General features: G+C 49.9%; 1 long non-coding RNA gene across 1 annotated transcript; it reads left to right on the forward strand.

Annotated features, from left to right (window-relative positions):
* The first annotated feature begins 3,268 nt into the window (after positions 1–3,268).
* LOC114589719 (uncharacterized) lies at positions 3,269–13,410 on the forward strand. The gene is made up of 2 exons (XR_013392720.1): positions 3,269–3,393; positions 12,995–13,410. It is a non-coding gene; the product is annotated as an uncharacterized LOC114589719 (long non-coding RNA).
* Positions 13,411–13,799: the final 389 nt, after the last annotated feature.

The raw sequence follows: 13,799 nt of genomic DNA on the forward strand, positions 1-13,799 counted from the left end.
AAGCTCAATCAAAGCTTATTTGTCTTCTTTCTTCACATATGGAAGCGAAAAGACGGTGTTTTGTTATTTTCGTCTCATTACATACACTTTGCGATTTCTGGGCTAATTTGCATTTTCACCAAAGAACACAACTGGTAATGTGAAATCAAAGGTTCTTCTTTCTAAGTAAATGAATCCCAAAACATCCTCTTTTGCCTAGTTTAGACTTATTACACTTTGCTTTGCTAATTATGTGTGAATGAACACGGAAAGAACAATTAAAGCTTATTCGTGCTCTTTCGATTGTGATGGAACCAAAGCAGCTATGCTTGATTTGGGCCGCTAACAAACATTTAACTGCGATTTTTGGGTGCATGCATTCTAACCCCAAAAACAGCAACGGGAAATAAACCCCATCACAGCTTTATCATCTTCTTCTTATGCAGATGGAACCGAAAACACCATTTTTATTTGGTTAGGGGTGATTCTGGTGCACACCCAAGAAGCACCATGCGAATTCAAATAAGTTCAATCAAAGCTTATTTGTCTTCTTTCTTCACATATGGAAGCGAAAAGACGGTGTTTTGTTATTTTGGTCTCATTACATACACTGCGGCCGTGTTTATTCACAAACAAATAGCAAAGCAAATAAGTCTAAACTAGGAAAAAGAGGATGTTTTCAGTTCCAACTACATAGAAAGAAAAATCCTGGCTTTCGCTTATTTCAAGTTGTGTTCTTTAGTGTTAATGCAACATTGACCCAGAAATCGCAAAGTGCATGTAATGAGACGAAAATAACAAAACACCGGCTTTTCGCTTCCATATGTGTAGAAAGAAGACGAATAAGCTTTGATTGGGCTTATTTCAATTCGCATGGTGTTTTATAGGTGTGCACCAGAATCACCCCTAACCTAATAAAAATGGTGTTTTCGGTTCCATCTTCATAAGAAGAAGATGATAAAGCTGTGATTGGGTTTATTTCCTGTTGCTGTTTTTGGGGTTAGAATGCATTCACCCAAAAATCGCAGTTAGCAGCCCAAATCAAGCATAGCTGCTTTGGTTCCATCTCAATCGAAATAGCACGAATAAGCTTTAATTGTTATTTCCGTGTTCATTCACACACAAGTAGCAAAGCAAAGTGTAATAAGTCTAAACTAGGCAAAAGAGGATGTTTTGGGTTTCATTTACTTAGAAAGAAGAATCTTGGATTTCACTTATTTCAAGTCGTTCTTTGGTGAAAATGCAACAATACCCCAGAAATCGCAAAGTGTATGTAATGAGACCAAAATTATTTGGTTAGGGGTGATTCTGGTGCACACCCAAGAAGCACCATGCGAATTCAAATAAGTTCAATCAAAGCTTATTTGTCTTCTTTCTTCACATATGGAAGCGAAAAGACCGTGTTTTGTTATTTTGGTCTCATTACATACACTGCGATTTCTGGGTTAATGTTGCATTTTCACCAAAGAACACGACTTGAAATAAGTGAAAGCCAAAATTCTTCTTTCTATGTAGTTGGAACCCAAAACATCATCTTTTTCCTAGTTTAGACTTATTTGCTTTGCTATTTGTTTGTGAATGAGCACGGAAAGAACAATTAAAGCTTATTCGTGCTCTTTCGATTGAGATGGAACCAAAGCCCCACTCAGAGCTTTATCATCTTCTTTTTATGCAGATGGAACCCAAAACGCCATCTCTCTCGCTGCTCTACCTGGAGCTCCGGGCAGCTGAAGGGGAGATTGTGTGCGACTCCTCTCTGGAATGCTATAATTTGTGTTTTGTATGCCTGCTGCTATCTGTTAACCTTATGCAAATAAAGCATTGCTTATTCTTCATCCACTGGCGTGCTTATTGGCTCCAGATCCAGAAATAACCCTGCCCTTGGCAGAACATATACAGTGCTTTTTTCTGGGGGGGGGGGGGGACGCAGAGGAATGAATAACATTTTGTGAATGTACTTTTGTCCATTTACTGTATTTATTTTCCCCGGTTTGAACTATAAAATGGTGATTTTCTTGAGTCAAAATGAGAGTACCCCCAATCATTTTTTTTTTAGAAAAGAAGCACTGCATATATACAAACACATATACATATATCCATTTTATTTTTATATATTTACAAACGGACACCTATATCTAGGTATGTATATTCTTGTATATAAACTTCCGTGGCCCACCCGCACCATCCCTCCGCCAAGGTGCACGAGAGGAAGGCCACTGGGGGAGAAAGGCAGGTGAGGGCGGGGCGGGGGGCAGGGCTGCACCCTGGGGAGAGCGGGGTCGAGAGAGCAACGTCGCAGCGCCTCTTCCGCTCTTTCCCCTCCCCTTCCTGTCCTCTTGCCTCTCCTCCGCTGGCACCTCCTTCCGGTAATCCTACCCTCGCCAAACATGGCGGCAGTACAGCCTCTTCCGCCCTTTCCCCTCCCCTTCCTGTCCTCTTGCCTCTCCTCCGCTGGCACCTCCTTCCGGTAATCCTACCCTCGCCAAACATGGCGGCAGCACAGCCTCTTCCGCTCTTTCCCCTCCCCTTCCTGTCCTCTTGCCTCTCCTCCGCTGGCAACTCCTTCGGGGGTAATCCTACCCTCGCCAAACATGGCGGCAGCACAGCCTCTTCCGCCCTTTCCTCTCCTTTTCCTGTCCTCTTGCCTCTCCTCCGCTGGCACCTCCTTCCGGTAATCCTACCCTCGCCAAACATGGCGGCAGCACAGCCTCTTCCGCCCTTTCCCCTCCCCTTCCTGTCCTCTTGCCTCTCCTCCGCTGGCACCTCCTTCCGGTAATCCTACCCTCGCCAAACATGGCGGCAGTACAGCCTCTTCCGCCCTTTCCTCTCCTTTTCCTGTCCTCTTGCCTCTCCTCCGCTGGCACCTCCTTCCGGTAATCCTACCCTCGCCAAACATGGCGGCAGCACAGCCTCTTCCGCCCTTTCCTCTCCTTTTCCTGTCCTCTTGCCTCTCCTCCGCTGGCAACTCCTTCGGGGGTAATCCTACCCTCGCCAAACATGGCGGCAGCACAGCCTCTTCCGCCCTTTCCCCTCCCCTTCCTGTCCTCTTGCCTCTCCTCCGCTGGCACCTCCTTCCGGTAATCCTACCCTCGCCAAACATGGTGGCAGTACAGCCTCTTCCGCCCTTTCCTCTCCTTTTCCTGTCCTCTTGCCTCTCCTCCGCTGGCACCTCTTCCGGTAATCCTACCCTCGCCAAACATGGCGGCAGCACAGCCTCTTCCGCCCTTCCGAACTAGGAGTGCAGAAAAAGGTGAAACTGCCATGAAAAGGAGAGGAGGTGTGTGTGAGAGTGAGAGTGAGACAGGGAGCATCCTAGTAGAGATGGAAGGGGAACCCAAGGGTCATCTAGTCCAACCCTCTGCAAAGAAGCTCAGAGCTACAATTCCCAGGTCTTCTTTGGGAATCCTATGGGAAGTAAGAGTTTCTACATTCATGAGCATTCACTTAGAGTGCGCTCATGTTTTTACCTTTTATTGAAAGCGGCCACTAGTGACTTGGGTGGAGTATAAATAATAAAATTATATTGCTAATTTAACCCTAACCCTAAGTAATAAAATTAAATTTCTCCTTCTGCTGTTCTTCTCTTACCGTAACTCAACCCCAACTCTAACTCCTAATCCTATTCTAACTCAAACCCAACTCTCACTAAAACAAAAAAAATTCCTTCCAGTAGCACCTTAAAGACCAACTAAGTTAGTTCTTGGTATGAGCTTTCGTGTGCATGCACACTTCTTCAGATACACAGATACACACATGTGTATCTGAAGAAGTGTGCATGCACACGAAAGCTCATACCAAGAACTAACTTAGTTGGTCTTTAAGGTGCTACTGGAAGGAATTTTTTTTGTTTTGACTATGGCAGACCAACACGGCTACCCATCTGTAACTCCAACTCTCACTGTAACCCTCTGCTTCTTTATGGTTTGTTTCTGTGTTTCTGGTGTTTTGGCTTGGTTATGTCATAAAATTGAAGAAATACCACCAGAAGCACAAAAACCAAGAAATATTCCCAAAATAAGGCAAAACCAGGAGACATGAAAACCAAGCCAAATGAATGGAAAAGAAACAATCACACCCAAAACCGCAGAACCATTCAAAGTAAAAGAAGCAAAACAATTAAATGCAAAAAAAAAAAAAAAAAGCAAAACCACCCCAAATTAAACAAACCAGCAGAAAACAAAAAAGAAGCAGTAAAGCCACCAATTACAAAGCAAGGCCACAAGAAACTGGAAACCAGTTTTTAAAAAGCAAAACCAGAAACTCAACAAGCATGCAATTTATGGGAGTCCAAAAGCACTTCAAGCAACAGAAATTAACCAACATAGCATACTAGTTTTCACTTAGTCTTGGGTTTCTGGTGAATGTGCTTCATTTCTTTTCCATTGGTTTAGCTTGTTTTTTGGACTTTTGCTTTATTGCTTCTTTTGAGAAATTTTCTTGTTTTTGCATTCTGGTGGTAATACTTTTGAATGCTTTGGGGGTTTCTGGTGAATCTGCTTTGTTTGGGATTTTAGTTGGCTTCTTTGCCAGTTTCCATTGATGTTGCTTTTACATGGTTCTTCTGCTTCTTTTCAGTAGGTTTTTGTGTTTTTAGTGGTTGACTTCATTGTTGGAATGGTCATTTCTGGTGGTTTTGCTTCATTTCTGGTGGTTTTCCTTTTATTCTTGGGATTATCAGATCTCATACAAATTAATATTCTCAAAGGTGCAAAACCCAAAAAACCTAGAAAGGAAGCAAACTCACCATCAATCCAGCACCCAATCTGTTATGTACTAACCTTGGATCCTAGAATGCAACAACAGATTGGTCTTTTCCTGCAGGCCAATCAGGCTCCAAGAGGGAAGCAGAGTTAGCCAGTCAGACGGTACTCATTGTGTAAATAATGTATATAAAAGCATGAGGTTGGGGGGCGGGGGCAATAAAGAGCATGAAATACATACAAGACTCTGAGTATATTTCACAATCGTAATTTATATAAAAGAATCTATGAAACGAAAACCACAGAAAAAATTCAACATAATCCCAAAAACAAACAAGAAACAACAGAAACAAACCACATCCACAAAAGATGAGAAAACCAGTTGAATAGAACCACAAGAAACCCACGCAGTAAACATCTCAGGGAAAAGCGAAATCACCCCACACCATGCAAAACTAAGGTTTAACTGGCTTTGGGGTTTCTGCGCAATTTACTTTTTCCCTCTTGTTGGGGGTTTCTGGTGGTATTTCTTCTGCTTCTCACATTTCTGCTTCTTTTCAATTGGTTTTGGGATTCTGGTGAATTTGGTAATGATTTGATTGAAGTCTCTGTCTGGCAATTTTCCTTTTTCATGAATTCCTTCCTTGTTGGGTTTCTGGTATCTCACTTTTGGTTTTCACATTTGTCAGGGCTGCCTCAGGTCCCAGCTCACAGAGGACCAACGCCAGTCCGTTGTTATATTAAATAGTCTTTATTAAAGTTCAGTCTCTCATTTACAGCCACGGCGCGCAGCTCTACGTCTTGAACCTAGACCGCCAAAGCTCCATCTGAATCTCCTCCCCCCAGGCACCAGTTCAAGACCCTAGCCTTGCTCCACCTCTTCCTCTGCTCCCTTTTCCTCTGGGTCCGCCTGTCCGTCGGGGCTTTCCCCTTTCTAGACTCTTCCGACGCTGACTCTCCCGAGTCCTCCCCCTCCCTCCGGCGAGCTTTAGGACCTGGTTCCCAATCCTGGTTTCCTGCTGTCCCGCTCGCCTGCACATTTGAACATGGCGCGCGCGCCCAGCCTGCCACCTTCCTTCTGACCGTTATGCTGCTCCTGTCACTGCTCCCCTCTTCGGGAATGCTAGCTGGGCTTGACTCCTCCTCCCTGCTTGCTGGAGGAGACGTTGGCCCTGACCTATGGGACTCTTCCCCCCCACTACGCTCCGGTGGGGAAGCTGGTCCTGATTTCCAGCTACTGCTCTGGGAGTCTCCGCTGGCCCCCTGCTTCTGGTGTGTCCCCCCTGGGACCCCCCTTGCCCTGGCCATCGGCGCCCCCTTCTGGGAATCTTCTGATTCACTGGAGAGGCTCATGGAATCTCTCGGGTCACTGTCATTCTGCCCTCCGCTGCCCTCAGATTCCTCCCCTTCGCTCTCCATTTCCTCTCTCCCCTGTGCCTCTGCTCCTGAGCCCCTGACAACATTTCTCTTAGTTTTGCTATGTTTCAGGTAGTCTGCTTACTTTTGGGAATTATCCAGTCTCATAAAAATGAAGCAATATCATTAGAAGCTTAAAAAGCATGAAAAAAAAAACCCCCAGGCACTAACCCTAACCCTGAACGTCCACCTATCCCCTGCCCTAGCCCTAACCCTAACCCTGACATTCTGGTCATCCATCTTGGGGATAACAATCTGGTGAGGTAAATTCAGTTGAGATCACTAAATATCTCCATCAGCTGTGCTTCCTCATCCCTGAGCTTATCATAGTTTGGTTTGGAATGTTGTAGAGGTGCTTATGGAGTGGGGGCAGCCTTCCTAAGAAGGTGGATGGGCAAGACACAAAGCTAATCATTCTACAACGATGTTTGTGTTTGAAAATGTGGGTGCTTATATCCCTCATGGCAGAATTATGTTCTGTGCCCAACAGTTGTATAGACCTGGTGGTATGCATCTTTCTGATTTGGGTTGTGACATCTTTCTGATTTGGGTTGGGTTCTTAAGGATCTGCAAAGAGCTCTGTTTGAGCACTTGTGTGTTTGTGGGTGGAGGTGAACAAGCACACCTGCCCAGACAATTTGATTTGGTTACATTGGTCGAATCTGACTAGTTTTGCCGATCCTCAAGTTGTTATATTTAATAAATACAACCTATTTATCCACTTTTGGTTGTCTTGACTCTTCCTCCTGATGTGCTAGGAACCACTCCGTTTGGGGGGCACTGCAAAACATGCGGTTTTTACTGCAAACATTTTGCCAGACTTTGGCCTTGATTTGGAGTGAATCAGGCGATGTTGGGTTTTGGGGTGACCTTATGACCCCTGTCACTTACTTGGTTTGTCGGGCAAAATGCTAAAAAAATTCTACAATGTCTGGCAAAATGCTACAAAACTTTTGCCAGACTTTGGCACCAGTTTGGAGTGAACCGGACAATGATGGGTTTTTGATATTAATTATGAACCCCGGTTTGATGTATCAATTACTCTGTTTATGGGGTGTTACAAAATGTGGGGGTTTTGCTGCAAAACTTTTACCAAACATTAGTTTTGATGGGATCCCAGATTTGGGGGTTTGTAGTTAAATGAAGCATTCTTTCAGTGCTTCTCGGGAAATGTGCAGTTTCCGTCAGATCAAACTAATACTACTGGATAAAATTATATGGTTGTTGATTATCAGACAGTTCTCCCATTTATCAAGGAAAACGTCTGTTATGGGTGGCTTTTGCTTGGTGTGTGTGACTGTTGACAGACAGATTTGAAAAGGAACACAGCTTCCTCTGTTTGTCTCACAGTAACTTACTGGCCTTTTTGATTATGCAGTCGGCTCGCCCAACACTTCCAGTTGGATTCAGAGGACAGGAAATGATTCTCCTAAAGGCTTTCTGTGAATATACGGGTAATTCCAGTTGATTTGATTTAATGGTCACATAAAGGCACTTTCTTTGGTTATAAAATGATGTTGTGAGTCTTATATCTGAGCAGTCAATAAACTCCCTCCCCCACAGAAACGCTTGTCTTCTTCTTCTGCTTGGCATCCATACAGTACTTACATGTTTGTAAGAAAGACTAACCCCACCCCGAACCCCACCTCCAGCTTTCATCTTATTATTCTAGTGCAGTGTTTCCCAACCGGTGTTCCGCGGCACACTAATGTGCCGCGAGACCTTGCCTGGTGTGCCGTGGGAGGGAGGCGGGCGAGTCGGGCGGCGAGAGGCGGGGCGGCGGCGGCGAGGATCCGCGTCGAGCCGGGGGCGGCTCCGCGGTGGTGGTGCCGAGGTTTCTCTCTCCATTCTCCCCTCACACACACACACAGGAAATAACACAGGATCAGCTGACAGGACCCGGCCAATGGGGCGGCGGCGGGGCAGCGCGCGCAAAAGGGAGGAGCGCGAGACAGCGGACGAGGAGGAGGCCGGCATGTCCGGGCAGCAGCAGCAACAACAGCAGCAGCAACTCCCGGCGACGGCTCCTCAAGCCCCGGGCAACCCTACTCCCTCACTGGCCTCAGCCGCCCTCCTGCTCCACCCGCCGCCGCCTCCCCCGCCGCCGCCGGCCACCTCGGCCCCGCCGCCGCCCCCTCCTCCGCCCACTATCGCCACCACCACCACAACAGCCGCCGCCGCCTCAGCTGGGCCCATGCCTGCTGGGAGCGGCGGCGGCAGCAGCAGCAGCAGCGCCCCGGCGCCCTTCCCTCACGGCGGCGACCCGGCCCTCCTGGTTCGGGAGGCAGGCGCGAAAGCCCCACCCCTCGGCGCTCGCCAGCTCCGCGCGCGTCCTTGCCTGGGCGAAGGTGCTTCTTGGACGGGAGGCTGTGGCGACCAAAGACCCCGGCGGCTGGCAGGAGGAAGCGGAGGAGGAGCGGGAGGCTGACCCCGAACTCGTGGGAGGAGGCGAGAGAGAGAAGGCGCTTGGGCAGCCACCCCAAGCCGGCGCACGCGAGCGCCCCTTTGGAGCTGCCCACCTGAGCGCACGGGACAGGAGCGGCGATTTGATTCGCGCCAGGCCACGCTTGCTGCGGAGGGAGGAGGAGAGCGGCGCCTTCCAGCCTTGTCTCGCTTCGTGACAGCGCCGACCGAGCCTGAGAGGGAGCAGATCCGAGGGGGATCTCCCCCACCCAGCCACCCCCTCGCCGCCCGCCCTGCTCCTGTCGTGGCAGCTGACGAGCCGACTCGCCCTGACCTGTGGGGTCCCCCACGCCGCCTCCGCTCACGGCGGCGACCCGGCCCTGAACGAGCAGGAGAAGGAGCTCAAGCGGCGCCTCAAGCGGCTCTACCCGGCCGTGGACGAGCAGGAGGAGGAGTTGGAGGAGTCCCTCAGTCCCTCGCTTTGCTGCCTCCTCCCCCCCCACCCCCAAAGCTTGGAGGTTCCCCGGCAAGGGGGAGGGGAAAAAATTGAAACTTACACTTTCATGTGTCCCTCCCGGCGTGACGCTGCGTGCTGACGTCACGGGGCTGTAATGGTGGTGTGCCTCGAGATTTTTTTCATCAATCAAGTGTGCCTTTGCCCAAAAAAGGTTGGGAAACACTGTTCTAGTGACTAGTCAGTGTTCATAGCAACACTTGCTTTTGTTCCTAGACAAACTGCCCTGAAAGACAGTTACTATGAACTACATGTGTCTTAGACAGGGCAGTTTGTCTAGGAACAAAAGCAAGTGTTGCTATGAACACTGACTAGTCACTAGAACAGTGTTTCCCAACCGGTGTTCCGCGGCACACTAGTGTGCCGCGAGACGTTGCCTGGTGTGCCGGGGGAAAAATTGGCGGGGGGGGGATAAAGGGGAAAAAAATTATTCCCCCATCGCCAGGCGTGGGGCTGGGGCGGGGGAAGCCTGAGCTTCCCCCTCCCCCAGAACGGGACCCAGAGCCATGCCGAAGCTGCGCGCAGCTTTGGCATCGCTCTGGGAGCTTGCGGGGCTGGGGGAGGAGGAAGCCCTCCGCCAGCCTCCAAACCATGTCGGGAGACAGCGGGATGGCGCGCTGCGCCTCTCCCGCTGTCCCCCGAATTTGCAGGGCTGGCGATGGGGAGGAGCAGGCTTCTCCCCCCGCAAGCCTTCCAGCCAAGTCGGGGGGCAGCGGTAAGGGCGCGCTGCGCCTCTCCCGCTGTCCCCCGAGTTTGCAGGGCTGGCGATGGGGAGGAGCAGGCTTCTCCCCCCGCCAGCCTTCCAGCCAAGTCGGGGGGCAGCGGCAAGGGCGCGCTGCGCCTCTCCCGCTGTCCCCTGAGTTTGCGGGGCTGGCGTTGGGGAGGAGCAGGCTTCTCCCCCCGCCAGCCTTCCAGCCAAGTCGGGGGGCAGCGGCAAGGGCGCGCCGCGTTTGTCCGCTGTCCCGGACGGCTTTCAAAAGCCTGCCTTCAAAAGCCGTCCAGGACAGCGGAGAAACGCGCTGCATTTCTCTGCTCTCCCGGGAAGGCAGGCAGGGGGGAGCAAAGGCTTTCGCCCCCGCCCGCCTTCAGAAGAGGTCAAGGACCTTCAAAAGCCATCCGGGACAGCGGAGAAACGCGCTGCCTTTCTCCGCTCTCCCAGGAAGGCAGGCAGGGGGGAGCAAAGACTTTCGCCCCCGCCCACCTTCAGAAGAGGTCCAGGACCTCTTCTGAAGGCGGGCGGGGGGCGAAAATCTTTGTCCCCCCTGCCTGCCTTCCCAGGGGCTTTTAAATCGCCCCGGACAGCGGAGAAGTCCTCCGCTGTCCCGGGCGATTTTAAAATGCCGCCCGCCAGCATTTTAAGATTGCCCCGGACAGCGGAGAAGTCCTCCGCTGTCCCGGGGTTTTTTAAAATGCTGGGGGTGGGAAGAAAAGCCCTTGTCCCCCCCCCCCAGCCTTCAGAAGAGGTCGGGGGACAGACTGTCCCCGGACCTGGTCTGAAGGCGGTTTCCCTAGGAACGCATTAATTGATTTTCAATGCATTCCTATGGGAAACCGTGCATCGCAAGACGAAAAACTCACAAGACGAAGAGACTTGCGGAACGAATTAATTTCGTCTTGCGAGGCACCACTGTATCCGGAGAGGCGGCCTTCAGGCGAGTTTTAATTTTAATTTTCCTTCTCCCACTTAATGCCCCACGCTTGCCCAAGCAGCTTGCAGTCCTCGGTAACCACGGCGACCCGAGGGAGGGGAGGGAACAGGGAAGTCGAGGGCGGCGGCGAGCTGCGATGACGTCAGTGGGCCGCGCCGCCTCGCCCTGGCACGGTGTGAGAGCCCCGGCTAGTGGTGCGAGCTTCAGAATAAGTGGGATCCGCGTGCGCGAGACCGAGATGGCGGGTAAGGAGCTCAGCCCTGGGCAGGAGGAAGCGGGGCCGCGCGTGCGGGCCACATCCCCACAGAGAGCGAGCCTCCCCCGGCCCACCACTCCGGGCAGGTCCACTCGCATGAGGGGGCGGCGATGGCGACGGCCGGCAGCTTGCCTGCAATGCCATCCCTCGAGCAGGCGAGGAGCCCGGAGGCTACCAGATGCGAGTCCTCTTTCCCACCCTGCTCGGGAGTCCAGAGCACTTGGTCGCATTCAGGATCTAGAGTGGGGAAGCGGGGCTTGTGTCTGGGCTGGACACATTGGGCTGCCTGTGCCGCTCGACCTGCAGGGAGAAATCAGGGTGGGAGTCATGACCGTGAGGCAGGGCTGCCAAGTGTGGCAGAAGAGGACACGGCCATCGCACCTGTCCTTAGGTAGGAGCTTCTTCCGTGTCGACCTGCTGCCCTAAAGTCTTGGTTTTTTTCTTGGCTTTTTGGCGGTTGGCACAGAAGGAAGGCAAGGGGGAGGGGAAAAATTGAAACTTACACTTTCGTGCGTCCCTCCCGGCGTGACGCTGCGCGCTGACGTCACGGGGCTGTAATGGTGGTGTGCCTCGAGATTTTTTTCATGAAACAAGTGTGCCTTTGCCCAAAAAAGGTTGGGAAACACTGCTCCGCCTCCGGGTCATGTCTGACCTGGCGCACTCAAGGAGCCTGAGCAGCAGCTTCCCTGCCCCTCTCCTCCCCTGGACAGGGGCATGTGGGGCATGCCCCTCCCCCCTTGTTGAGTTCTGCAAAGGCAGCCCTGAGACTGAGGAGGAAGGAGCTCACTGCTCATGCCAACCCTAGAGAGGATGTAAGAAAGAAGCAGGCTGTTGGAGGACAGCCAAGAAACAATTGAGCTTGGTGGAGCAGTGCCCCAGTCCCCCTTAAGGATGAGCCTCCACTGACAGGGAGCAAGAAGGAATTTGAAATGGGGAACTACAATATTGGCATGGGAACTACAATAGCTCAATGTTGCAATTTGTCTACCCTACTTAATATTTACCATTAAGGAAAGTATAAAGTCATGGAGTAAATCCTTTCAGGTTGTTGATGTGAAGCAGCAGACCTCAATCTGATACTGCAAATGTTATAGAATTATTGAATATTCAGAAGTATACCTCTCCACCACTCCTTAGTCAGGCTAGTTTTGGGCATTTATGGCAAGATTATCCCAAGTGGAAAGGAATAATGTATTTTCACTGTTACGTATTCAGTGGTCTGTCTTTGCTTCCCATTGTCTCAGGAATTGGGTAATTACCATCTCAAAGGAATGGCCAGACTACCAGGAAAGGCAATCAGATAAGGCATTATCAGATAACCTGGCAGACAGGAAAAACAACATTCAAATTTCTATTGTAGAAATTTTCCTTTTCTGTGATGTAGGTATGATGTTTGTGGGGGTGGTCTTGAGCTCCAGGGAAGGGAATTTCAAAATGGCAAGCACACATTGTTTGCGGTCCTCCTCCTCTCTCCTGCGTGTGGGGGGAGCACCCTGTTGCAACAGTTTAATAAAGATCAGGCTTACTAGCTGCTTTGCTTCTCAATATTCTCTGGTTGGCCTCTGTTATTTTCTCCTACCGATGGAGAACCTACAAGGTTCTCCAATACATAAAGGAATAAGGGCAGATTTTGTTTACAACAACACAAAGCCATCTGAAACTGTCAAATAAACTGCAAGAGCAGCAATGGAAAATTGCTTTCACACACTAAAAGTTCCCTGCAACTAGAAAGCCAGCAAAGCAGGGGAAAGGCTAGCTTTTTTAATTGACAAGTACCTTCTCTATGATGTGCTAGGCTTTGGTTTTTACGCATAGAAGTGTTATTCCTCACCTGTAGCTTGAGGTAGTATGGTCCATTTGGCCACCTCATTCTGCTGCATATGGAGAGTGCTGGAATTTTTAATTCTTAAGGAAACATTGTGTCTATTTTTCCCACATGAGATGTTTCTTTACTTATATCAATAATGTTATGAAAGACTTCAAGCTGATTAGCACTTGGTGGCTGTGAAGCTTTAAATACAAAACAGACACATAGTGAAAGGATTTCTACACACTGAATTTTTTATTTATTTCACAGAGCAATTGCTTTCAGCTTTGCAGAGGAGCCCGTAGTATCCAAACTACAGTACTTCCGTGAGAGCTGTGAAGCAGAGCTCCCTCCACTGGCTCTGCTGTGACAGGACAGCTCCCTCAGGCCTCCTCTCCCCACAACTGTTATCTGGGGCAGCCATCAGTGGGAGAGCTTTGCTGGAGGTCCAGCTCCTTCAGGCACCTCCAGCCCCTGAACTGTGCCAGCTGGTCAACATAGGAACAACTGTTTAGTGATTTGTGACTGAGATTTGATATTCCTCTTCCCTCCCTGCCCCCTTTGCCTGTGGGTAGGGACCATCTTGCTTTGATTGCATTTAAGTTGTCTGGTGGCCTTGTTGGCTGAACAGCGAGGCACAAATGTTCCAAATAAATAAATCTCTATACACAGTATAGAAAATTAGTGATCTTTGTAATGTGTGATTTTGTAGTACTACTTTGTAGTAGGGTGGCCAGATACTACATAGTATTTGAGCAAGAACAGAAGACCAAATAAGTGAATAAGGCTAAAACCGGAGTGGGGGGTTGGGGGTGCAAATGTGATTTACAAATTATAGAATCATAGAATCATAGAATCATAGAGTTGGAATAGACCACAAGGGCCATTGAGTCCAACCCCCTGCCAAGCAGGAAACACCATCAGAGCACTCCTGACATATGGTTGTCAAGCCTCTGCTTAAAGACCTCCAAAGAAGGAGACTCCAGGACTTCCGGGTTAGCGCGATCGGCTAATGGCGGATTCCCTCCGAGCTCCGGAGGGAATCTGCTCGGTGGGGGCTGGGTCTTGCCGTGCC

Source organism: Podarcis muralis, chromosome 4 (assembly GCF_964188315.1).
Source record: "Podarcis muralis chromosome 4, rPodMur119.hap1.1, whole genome shotgun sequence".
NCBI classification, from domain to species: Eukaryota; Metazoa; Chordata; class Lepidosauria; order Squamata; family Lacertidae; genus Podarcis; species Podarcis muralis.